General features: G+C 42.9%; 1 protein-coding gene across 1 annotated transcript in view; it reads right to left on the reverse strand.

Moving 5' to 3' along the window:
• LOC109283280 (connector enhancer of kinase suppressor of ras 2) overlaps positions 1 to 12,883 on the reverse strand; it is a 280,861-nt gene that overhangs the window by 227,097 nt on the left and 40,881 nt on the right. The gene's annotated exons all lie outside the window — the stretch shown is intronic.

Genomic DNA, 12,883 nt, shown 5'->3' on the forward strand with positions numbered 1-12,883 from the left:
AGTCCATAAAGTATGACAAGCCAAGCTTAGGGCATAAACCAGAATGAAACTGCAAAATAGATGGAGACATTAAAAAGACATTTCTTGGTGACAAAAAAAAAAAAGAATGGCAGATTTACATACCAAAAGATTAAAAAAAATCATGCTAGTTGATAGAAAGAAGCTACAATATTCAAGACTCATATAGTAAGCTGGTGGGAGGGGAACAGGAAGGAAGCATACTGAGAATCTGTTGTGGGGTGGGGAGGTTGCCATTGGGAAATGTGAACTGGATCCTGATATTAAAAAAAGAAAGTGAATGTATTTGAAGATAGTATGCTTATGGCTTCTTCTCACAAATAGGTAAGAAACACCATATTGTTCTTACTGGATGGTGAAATGGTAAGTTCTGATAGTACAAAGTGTTCATCTAAACTTCTTCAGTCATACCCAAATACACTGTGTAGGTTTAATGCCTTCTCAGACTGCTATTTTACAACTAGCAGATTAGGCTCTACTTTTCATGGCTATATACTTCACTCTCATTGGCTGCATCCCCACGAGTGTGCACATGCTTTTCCCCAGGAACAAATAGCAGCAGCACGTAGGTATACCACTGCTACTTGTGCCCAGGGAATGCCCCTGTATGCATGCTCTGGTGCAAGGCAAATTGCCCCAGGTGGAGTAGGGGAGAGTGGAGTAAGCACCTGGGCTGGCCCCAGCAGCCTTACCTGGGGTCCTCCCAGGATTGCAGTGGAAGTAATCTGGGCACGCAGAGTCTGGCCAGCAGACAGGGCATAGCAGTAGCCATGTATGCCACCCTGCTTTTTTTGGTTGCAGTTTTTTTTTAGATACTGGGATTTACCGGTATCTAGTTTTGACTCCATGCTGCAGCATTGAAAACCTTTTCATGTGCAGGGCTTGCATTTTGCAGTGCCTCAAAAGCCCTTGAGTAGCCATGAAGCGTACATTCCCGCTCAACTGGATGCGCCCATTATGACACCCAGTTACTATTGTGAGGTGTAGCAGAAATGTCATTTCTAACCTTTTAAAATTAATTCCTAGTATATAAATTCCCAGGAGAAAAGACCTGGAGGATAGGGGGGAAAGAAAAGTCATGGACAGGATTTTTCCACAGACAGTAGGAAAAACATAAGGTGATATGGATGGCCATACTAATATTGAACAGTTGCATAACTATCTGAAAACACTATGCAAAAAATACCAAAAGATCTGGGAGTTAAGTAAATCAGTATTGTGTCCATGGATAAAAAAATGAGGAAAGTGATACTGAAAGGTTAATTGTAGAACACAGTATTCCATGGTAAAGCTTCAATTAGAATCGAAGACTTCCTGAATCCAAGTTCAATGGCAGAAAAGAAAGTATGGTACAATGGTAAAACCAGTGGTAAGAACAGAGAGAAAGGTCTCATGAGGTAGAAAAAAAATTTAATGCAAGTGTAAGATCAGTGATTTAGTAATTTATCAGAAAGGGTTACTACTAATGATAAATCCAACAAGATATCTTTGCTTCTGTTGCCATGTACTTTTCAATTAAATTTTCTACTGACTATTAGGTTCTTGAGAGAGAGAGAGAGAGAGTTTACTGTTTCATAAATCATATTTTGATTTTTAGTGTTGATTTTATCATGAACAATTTGTGATTTTTAAATTCATCCACAAGGTTTCTGTTTTAAGTTCCTTGCTCTAGCTCATGAATGTTTTTTGTGCCTTCCAGTGATTACAGCCATTTACATTGTTAATAGATAAATGAACATCTCCAGGGGTTTTCCAGTTGATATTTTTTCTGCCAAATAGAAATACAGGCAGCTGTTATCTGAAATCAGAACAGTATAGGACCTGAGAGGATAACAGGTTATTTGCACACTTTGAGAGAAACTGTAGGTTGTATTAGTGTGTCTTCATATGCTTTTAAATAGGAACAGCAGAGCAAGTTTATGAAATAAAACATTCCATATAATGAAGAGAACACATGGTAAATGTAAAAATGTGTATTATTTTTTGTTTTAAAAGTATTTGAAAAGCAGAGGTTCTTCCTTTATTTTCTCAGTTAAATCCCAAAACACAGGATTATGTGGATTGAAGCATAGTGGTTGAAAAAACAGAGAGATTCACTTCCTCTGGTTTTATATAATACTGATTATAAGAAATATTGACTTGCAAGATACTATCTCATGACTATTTTCTTTTAACACATTCTTCTAGAATATGTTCAATTGTTTGTAGGAGAGTGAGCAAATTGAATAATAGTTTATCTAAGTGATAAGATAGTGAAATGAGACAAAAAGAGTAGTCTAAAATATTTTTTTTATCAAAATGTTCACTGCACATATTGTATTACTAGTATAACCCCCATTAAATTTCACATAATTTAACAGAAAGGTTGTTAGTGTAGCAAATGAGTTGCTGAAAAACATCCCCAGAAAAGGTGTTGACAAGAAATTCACAAGCTAGTGCAGTTTTAATAAATAACCATTTAAACTTGTATAAACATCATATTCTATTAGAATGTGTCCTTTTAAAGGTAGCAGTTAGTACAAGCAGAAAAGAAAAATATTTGCTAATTTCAAATAAATATTTTTGTAAATTCTGACACAAGAAAAGAAAGGCAAAAACTATATATGTTATAGGAAATGATTATTTTAGGTTGTATAACACAAATGAATAGTATTGCTGGATACTAACTCAAAAACAAAGAACTCATTTCACCAGTGCACATGAACAAGATTACATGTACATTACATTTTTGTCTCTCCCTATCAAGCATAAATCTTAGTCAATTATTTCATATAAGAATTCCAAAAGAAGCAGATTCATCATATCCTAACACCATTGTAGTGTTCTCTGACACTTGCATGCAAATAAAAGTAGAATGCAGTGCCTGCATAATCAATACAATTGTTTATTTGTCTCCTGCTATGTAGGATGTTCATAACATGAAGAAGAAAGAAGCCCAACTCAACAGCAACATATGTTTTCTAAGCCTATGCAAGAAACACAACATCATTCCCAGAGGACTGAACATCTACAATCCTCTGATTACTACATCCAATTCCAAATATGCGTCACAACTATGCAGAACTTCAGAAAAACTTTGAAATAATCTCCTTCACATAACCTACTCCAAAAGAGAAGGAAATCAACACATGCTACAACTTAGAAGAGATAAATCCAGACATCTTCCCAAACATTAGACAATGTATACAAAAAGACTACCGAAGATTTTTTTTATAACATCTATCTAATATCATATCATATCATATATCTAATATAAAGAGATGAAATTGAACCAATTACTACAGGAACAACTTTCCCAGCCACAAAACAACCATCATAGAAACACCACCAATACCTTACAACATTCCAACCTCACACTCAATGAAACTGAAGGAACCAATCAACCCTTAAATATTATCACTCTCTCCACACGCGCACACACACACACACACACACACACACACACTTACCAAAGCTGAAAAATATGTCTTCTCTAATTCCTTAATTTCTGCCTGGAAAAATACTCTAATAATATACTACAATGTGGAGAACTAGAAGAATTTTTCCGACGCCTCCGTCCCAAAGAATATTTCCACAACCAAAATGAATCCACTTTCAACAACACTTAATCCTGTGACAACATCAGGGAAAAGATCAACTCCCCCAAAAAAACAAAAAAAACAAATTCAGATTGGACACCTCACAGTGGATAAATTCAAACCTTGACTGCTATATTGATTGCTTCAGGGAAAGAATGAATAGTGAAATAATCAAAAACAAGTGCCACCATAACAATCTCTCCTTCTCAGAGAGAGGGGCCATAGAATCTCTAAGATCCAGCCACTAAATAGAAATAAAACCAGCAGGTAAAGGAGGACCTACAGGTACCCTTAGCCATGAAGACTACATAAAAGAAGCCAACAGACAACTCTCTGACACCACTTACTATGAAAAACTAGAGGAAGATCCAACTCCCCTTTTCACCTTAAAACTCAAAACCACCACCAAATCATTTTCATCTAAACTACAAGAAAGCCTACAGAACTTGATTCCCCCCACTACCCAACTCAGGGACTTTTTAATTGCTCCCTAAAATCCAAACAAGGGAACCCAGGCAGACCTATACTATCCAACCATGGAACCCTAACTGGGGAAATATCAGGTTGAATCTATCAACCTGAATGTCTATCATTGAATCTATCGTAAAACCTCTTATTACCTAAAGAGCAAGTTTTGTCCAAGACACAACAGACTTTCTATGAAAACTTAAAAACACAGACTACCTTCCCAGCAATATCCTCCTAGCCACCATGTATGTTACCAGCTTATATACCAACGTCCCACACCAGGATGGCATCCAAGCCTGCCTTATATATCTACAAAAGCAAGATTACAACTTAGAGGACAGACCTAAAGATATCACTGAACTTATACACTTCATCCTCGCACACAACTTCATTTTCAATAAGTAACACTTCCTCCAGACCATGGGCACCACTATGGTCACCAAAATGGCTCCACAATATGCCAACCATTGGTAATGCATAGCGGGAGCATGCGGGTGCACGTGCACCCCCTGAGATTGGCCGCTGTTGATGCTGCAAGCGGTGCCTGTGGGCAGTTGCTGCTTGCGGCCCCCCCCTCGCTGCCGACACCTGGTGCTCGCCACCCTCCCCCCCCACATGCTGCCAACACCACTGCAGCTGCCTGCATGCGGTCCCTGCTTGCCACCACCACGCTCCCACCACCACCACTGCTTGTGGACAGTTGCAGTACCCCCACAGCCTCAGGAGGCATGAGGCATTCATGATGCCAAACTTTGTATGGGCCATCTGGAAAAAGAATTCCTCAAGAACTGCACTATCAAACCTATGCTATACTTATGATATATCAACAACATCTTCATCATTTAGACTGAAAGCCTGCAATCTGATTGATTTCCATCATAAGTTCAATAACCATCATCCCTCTATCAGACTGTCTCTTGAATACTCCAGCACCAACATTTCCTTTTTAGACACTAGGATCAATATCCAGAATGGTAAAATACAAACCACCATATACAATAAACCCAGAGACCAACATACATAACTGCACAGAACCAGCAATCACCCTAAACACACCAAGAAAGCTGTAATATACAGCCAGGCTCTCTGATACCACTGAATTGGAACTGAGGAGAACACCCATGGTCATCACTTCACAAATCTCAAAAGAGCTTTCATCCAACAGGGACATTCCTCCAGAGAGATAAATCACACTTTTGAAAGAACCACCCAGATACCACAAGAAGAATTGCTGCAGTACAAAAAGAAAATCCCCACAAATTGCACACCATTAGTTATGACATACCATCCCTCCCTGGAACCTATACAGAAAATCCTCAAACAATTGGAACCCATAATAGAAGAAGACCCAATTCTTTATGAGATGTTCCCAGAAGCACCCATCCTATCCTTCAAACAAGCACTTGCAAATCTCATTACCAGAAGCAAACTTCCTACGGCCCAAAGCACACCAAATGGATCCAGACCATGCCAGGATAAGAAATGTAAAACCTGCCAACATATCTCAACCACTCCCAGAATAACTACACCCACAACAGAACCATCACCATTCCTGGATCTTACACCGGCACCTCCAGAAATGTAATATATTTTATCCAGTGCACCAAATACCCTGATGGAAGATATGTAGCAGATACCAAACAACAACTACATACCAGAATGAACGCACACTGAAAATCTATCAAAGATAAGAATACCCAATTACCTATCGGTGCACACTTCTTACAAGACAACCACTCTCTTTCCAGTCTCTCAGTTCTAATCCTCAAAGGGAATTTACAAAACACCTTTTGAAGATGAGCCTACAAACTTCACTTCATATATGTACTGGATATAAAAAATCATGGACTAAGTTATAAATGTTGGATTTATGACACATTATTACCTGCCTGCCATCCCATAACCCCAAGTAATCTCTCTACATTTTACCAGCTAAGTCCTATCTCCAGGTCAACATTCCCTCTTCCCCCCACCTACCTGTTTCATACCTATTGTCTCCCATGGCCTCTGATCCTCACTGCCATGTATTTGCATTTTCACAGACCTGCGTTTTGCATATTGGTTTCTATTCCATCCATGAGAACACAAAACAACAGCAGACTCTCTCTATGCCTGAAGAAGGGTGCTTGTGCTCAAAAACTTGCAAAGAACAATTTTTCCAACTATTTGACCAACCTGATGGTGGGTGGTTGGACCCAGAAAAGTGCTGCGTGAACAGGCCGGGGACGGAAGGGTTATGGGACCTTGTTTCTCCTTCTCTTGTCTCTCTTCCCGTTGATGGAAAAACAATTAAGGAGGCGGTGTAACAAATAAATGCTTTGCTCACACTTTCGTATAGGTGGTTTCCTTTACAGCAGTTTCAAGATTAAACTCGCTGTCAACTCGAGAGCTCTAAACACGTTCGAATGATATACTCGGTTGTGATGGGAGCGTCTGGGGGGAAGGGATTTCGTGGACGCAGGACCTCTGGTGAGGGTGATCAGGCCTCTCCGATATGGTGCGGGTCCCTGCTTTTTCAGTGTGCGCGCTTTTCCTTTTAAACGGGCTGCATCCACCCGCCCCCTGCCAATCAGCGCGGGCCGGGACCGCCGATCTCGCGGCTATCAGGCCGTGCCCACTACTTCCCCCATGCCAAGAGCACAACTTGCTCTCATGTTTGGCATTTGGTCATTTATATTTTTTCTTTTCTTTATCACACTATTTAGTTGGAGTAATAAAAGATATCACATTTACCCAAAGAACCTTGTTTGTTTATGGTTTACATTATACTCTGAGATAACTGCCAGAAAAATAAAATGGCAGCACAGTAGAGTTGATTGATGAAGTTAAGGGAAACTGTATATCCCTTACTAAACATTAAACATCTACCATGATAAAGTTCATGATATTTAAAACAGTACAACTAGCCAAACATTTAAAAAATATACATTTCACATTTGTGCTTCAAGAGTCACCAAACTGTTATTTGCAAGACACTTCAAAATAATTCCAAACCATGATTTTAGAAATATTTAAAGTCTCTTAATTTCCATACCGTTCCATGAGGGGTTCTGAATTATTGTTTTGTTACAACGGTTATGTGAAGAAAGAAGCGACCTCCCACTGTTTAGGAAAAATGGTGGCATATTCTCTTCTTGTAAGAGAAAAAACAGAGATCTGACTGAATGCAGAGGAAGATATATAGCACAAGATTAAAATTTAAGAGGAACAAAACCATCAACAAAGATATTTACTATAAAATTGTTCATCAGTAATATCTTTCTATTAGGTACTTATATTGTCTGAGTCATTGTAGTATCCAAGTGCTTTACAAACAGCAATGAATTTATTTTCAAAGAAAATGAGTAATGCAGTAAAGTATCGTTATCATCATTTTCCCCATTTATTATTCTGATGTAAGCAACAGAGGCACAAAGACATAACAGGAATAACTGGCATAACTAGCTCAGCCCAGCACTTAAGAATTATGGTTACCATATTTTCTCATACGTAACTTGCATCTCCTCCCCAACAAGCTAGATAAAATTGAGGTACACATTATATACAAGGAAAAGGAATCCTCAAGTGGTGAATTTGGCATGGTGGGGGGAGGGGTGCAGTGGCAGCATTAATTACTATGGCAATTAATGCCAACATCATTCCCTCTACATGCCAAATTTATGGACCTTTGGGGAGACCACCTCTCACCCACATACCAAATTGGGCCATCATGCAAAATTGGTCACAGCCAGAGCCAGTATAGACCCCAGACCCTGGCCTGCGTTGAGTAATCTTCATGACTAGTGAGCCTGAAGTTTCCAGAAAGCCTGAACTTCTACCCTCAATGGCATCATGACTCAGTTACATACATTAAGACACTTCAAGCATGCACAGTCCACCACAGCAATGTAATCTGACCTTGCACAGTGGCTTTGGTGTTATGTACCAGGTTGAACTGGCATGCCAAGCCCACAACTGCATTTTGGCTCTAGGACCACGTGCCACGTCAGACCTGGTGGCCCAGTTCTGGGACCATTTGCAGCTGCAGGGCTGCAAGTTAGGTAGGACTCAGCACATGGCCCCCAGACTCAGCATGCAACTCTAGCATGGACTATTTACATAAAATATAACCCAATTTAAAATACAAATAAAATGTAGCCCAATTTAAATTTGTCATCCCACTGTTCCTGTAAAGTATTGAATGAACTCTGGTTTCTGTGGTTGCTGCAGTTTGGAGCACTGCGGGGCCAGTCAGTTATATATTCTTCTGCCCACACCCTCCTGATCTACTACCGGAGCACTTTGAAATACCATGACAGCATGCAATGACAGTACTCTCCATCTACAATAGGGAATTGATTGTTCTTGAAGTATCTCACCATTTTCTAAATCACTTATTTGGATTTGAATATCTGTTTTCTCACTGCTTGGAACTGTTAAAAGGTACTGGGGAGGCTTCAACCATTACAGCTCTGCAGAGCCACTAGCAATTCTATTGTACTTTGTTCAAGTCTTTGAAAAGCCACAAATGCACCTACTTTTGTAACCCATCACCTCCATACCTTTTAGACAGAAACCCCCCAAAAAGGAGCAAGGAGAAGACCCACCCACTTTTTGTTTTAACTGGTATTCAGGGATTTAAGTAGGATGGACTAGGTATCTGCCTTAAAGTGTGACTTTAAGGTACAACCTGGACATGCAAAAATCAGGGGTCAAGGCACAATCCTGGAAGTCCAAGAGCTGAGGGTCATAATATTAGGAGTCCAAATACTAGGGATTAGGCAGGAAGGCAGGCCTGAGGACAAATCAGGGATCAGGGCTGTGGGGGTTAAGGCTTGGTAAAGGTATAGGCAAGAACTGGAACCTAGAAATTAGCTGGGCAACAGGAAACAAATTAGGCAAATAGGATCAGGAGCCAAATGGAAATCTCATATCCAGAAATCAGGGCTAGAACTAGGGCTAGGCCTAGAAGCAATGAATCAAGAACCAAAATTAAACTTTAGGAACACTGAGGCTAGAAAGAAAGACTACCTTTCTCATTACATACCTGCAAAACACAGCAAAGGCCACAGCTTATACGCAGCAGTCACACCCAAGCACTTTAACAGGGACCAACAGAGGGTACTCAGGTAGTCAGGGGCCTGTCCTGCCCAGGCTACTAGGGCCAGCTGAGGCTTGCCTGTATGCCTGTTAGTCAGGCTCCTGACAATATATTTTGATCTTACATTGGGATCACATTGCTAAAATACACCAAAGCCCTGCTGCCTAATTTATTAGGTGCATTTCACTAAACCTGTTCTGTAATAGGAAAAGAACAAATTGATATGGCAAATCTAAATGTACAAGGCAGGGTAGATTTGCACTTTACAGACGAATGTGTGTGTGTACCTTAGACTAACCTATGTGTGTGCATGTACTGTATAGACTAATGTGTGTGTGTGCGTGCGAGTGTGTGTGTGTGAGAGAGGGACAAGCTTTTGAGAGCTGTAACTCACTTCATCAGATTCAGTGAAAGGACATGCAGAAAGCAGAGTATAAGGAGAGATAAATTAGACTAAAGACAAGGGACAGGGGAAGAGAGAGAGTTATGGGGGGGGGGGGAGGGGGGCGGTCAGTCCTGAGAGAGACAAGCAAACAAACATTAAACCCATAAGAACAAAGGAATCACCAAAGCTAACCCAGGTAATGGGATAAGAATCCATAGCCTCTATTTAAACCATACTTAACACAATTCAGTTTCCGGATGATTTCTTGTTCTACAATTGCTTTCAAATCTGTTTTTAAAACTTTGCTGTTAGAGAAGAGCCACCCTCAGGTCAGCAATGGATTGTCCAGGGAGGCTAGAGTGTTCAGCCACAGGCTTGCATGTCTTTCTGCAGCTGATGTCAGAGCCGTGTTCATTCATTCTGGAATGTGATTATACAGTCTGGATTGCCCAGTCTGTCTAATGCAGACAGCAAAGGGGCACTGTAAGCAAGTAATGAAATATATGACATTTGTGGAGTTGCAAATGAATGAACTTTGGATACTATAATTTGTGTTATTTGGCCCATTGATGATGTGGTCTGCACTGATGCTGGGGTACAGAAGGCTTTTCAGTCTGTTGCAAGGCCTGGTGCTTTGGTGAGACTGGTTGTTAGGTAACCTGTTGCTTGAGAGATGCCATTTGAGGTTGGGAGACTGTAAGCCAGGACTGGTTTGAATTCATGACTACTTTTGGACAGTCATTCTTTTGCAGGATGGGTTGGAGGTCATTAATGGTATGTCTAAGGCAGTGGCAGTTAGGGCTGTGCAAAATTTCAGCAGCCATTTCATTTTGGAGGTGTTTGGAGGTGGCAGCCCATTTTGGCACCCAAAACATCAAATCTAAAATGAAATACAAGGCTCAAAAACATCTCCAAAATGAAATGAGACCATCCAAAACATCTTGGAAAATTTCAGAAAGTTTCAGTTTCAGAGCTGGGCTTGCAGGGAAACAGAAACTAAGAAGAGGAAGTGGGAAGAGGAGTGGAACGATTGCTCTGATACTGACATCCATAGCTGGCCAATGTCTGTGATCTGTCCCTGCGATCCCTTCCAATCCCAGTGCTCTGGGGGAGGGATGGCAGGCTGCTGTCATCCCACACGCCGATCCAGGGGCCTGCATCACCTGGGAGGAGTCTGGAACAGCCTCGCAGTCCTCCCTGGGGACATGGGCCCCTGGATCTGTGTGCAGGGCTGGGGCCAGTGCCAACATCTGAGTCTGCTAAGTGCACCCTGTGCCGAATGCCGGGAGAACTGGTGCTGCTGCTAGCCCCAGCCAGCAGCAGCAGCCTGCTATCATCCACATGCTCCACACGCTGTCCAGGACCTTTTTTTTTTTTTTTTTTAAAGCCCCACACTCAGTGGCTGCAGCAGTGGCAATTGGGGCCTCTGGATGCTCATGACAGAACCCCTCCATGCAGTGCAGGGCAGTGGGGGGCAGCGGGGATTGCCCTCCCTGCCTGGCACCCATGCAGCAGCTGCCCCATGGCACGAGTGCAGTGTGGCTTAGCAGGGCACTGCACACTGTCTGGGAGCAGAGGGCACTGGGGCTGAGCACTGCTGGGCTCCGAGTGACTGCTGGAGCTGCCCCAGCTCCTGGACAGCGTGCAGCACCCTGCTGAGCCATATTGCACCTGCGTGATGCAACAGCTGCTGCGCGGGTGCCAAGCGAGGGGGGGCCTATCCCCACTAACCCCACCTGCCCTGAACTGCATGGGGGGGCTCTGCCACAAGCCCTCAGAGGCCCTGATCAGTGCTTCTGCAGCCAGTGAGTGCGGGCCTTTTTTTTTTTTTTTTTTTAAGTGCCAGGAGGCTGAGGCTGGGGCTGGGGCAGGGGGTGGTTGGGGGATGGGGCCAGGTAGGACAGCCATGGGGGCTTCTCCCACAGCTCCCCTCACCCAGGGAGAGGCAGGTACAGCCAGAGGAGCCATGGGAGAAGCCCCCATGGCTGCCCTGCCCGTCCCCATTGGCCCCCCTCCCACTTGGTACCCGCACAGCAGCTGTCACATCGTACGGGTGCAGCATGCCTCAGCAGGGCACTGTGTGTTGTCTGGGAGCTGAGGCAGATCCAGCAGTTACGTGGAGCCCAGCACCACTCAGCCTGAGAGGCCCCAGCTTCCAGACAGCATGCAGCACCATGCCTAGCCGCACTGTACCTGTGCCATGATACAGCTGAAGTGTGGGTGCCAGGTGTGGGGGCTGATTCCCGCTGCCCCCCACTGCCCTGCACTAATTAAAAGGCCTCCATATAAGGCTAGCAGTATATATCTCCTAGATTCATAAATTGTAAGGGGCTGAAAGGGACCTCTCATGATCATTGGGTCCAGCCCCCCTGCATATGATTCATCTGCACTTCTTTGAATATTATTAGGTCCCTAGTAGGCACTCCAGGTCTAAAATTTGAAATTCCCAACCTACTCTTGTTTAAAAAAATATCTATAGCAACAATTACAGTAACAGTTTGCAACAATTTGTTGCTACTGTTGCAAAATAAAAATTGGAACAAAGATTGCAGGCTATAAAAAACACTGGATCAAAAGCTGATCAGGTACACCGATCAATTTCACTCACAGTTGGAATTGCAATAATATAAGAGAACAAAACATGATCCTGTTTCCACAACTGAACCAGCAGGTCACTAATAACAGAGGAAAAGTACAGGCATACAAGAAAGCCAAGGTGGAAGTGCTTTAAGTTTTCAGCTTTACTCTAAGCAACCAAAGTTTGGTCGGGAGCAAGCAGAATACATGTTAGCTCTTGGTGGCTGGGGTGGGGAGGGGGCCTTTGGAGCCTTTCTGCATGGTCCAAGCCCAAGCCCAAGCCCAGCCTAGTGGGGGCTCTCTCATGCCTCCCAGCATGCCTCACAGGCTCCTTGGGCTGCCAAAGACTCCCAATTGGAGCCAAACAGCCACACCACCCCTGATTAGCTGGCAGGGACATCACAGATTGTCACTTGGACCTGATGCAACAGCAGCTTATCATGGCATGCACCCTCAAGGCCACAAGCCAACCATCCCACTCATGCCCAGCCATTGCACCTGCCAAGTGTGTGTGTGTGTGTGTGTGTGTGTGTGTGTGTGTTGAATGCCTGGGTTCTGTGGGTGTATCCCAGACACTTGGGTTCTGTGTGTGTCCTGGATGTCCAGGTTTTGTGTGTGTGTGTGTGCGTGCGTGCGTGCATGCATGCGCACACACACACACAGAACAGGCAACTTGGGCATGTTTAGGTCCCTGATTTTTATGTTGCTGATGAGAACGATGCCCGCCTCTTGCACAACTCCCTGTTCCCTGGGGTGATGGACAGCAGATGCTATACT

The sequence above is a fragment of the Alligator mississippiensis genome, chromosome 8, assembly GCF_030867095.1.
Source record: "Alligator mississippiensis isolate rAllMis1 chromosome 8, rAllMis1, whole genome shotgun sequence".
Lineage (NCBI taxonomy): Eukaryota > Metazoa > Chordata > Crocodylia > Alligatoridae > Alligator > Alligator mississippiensis.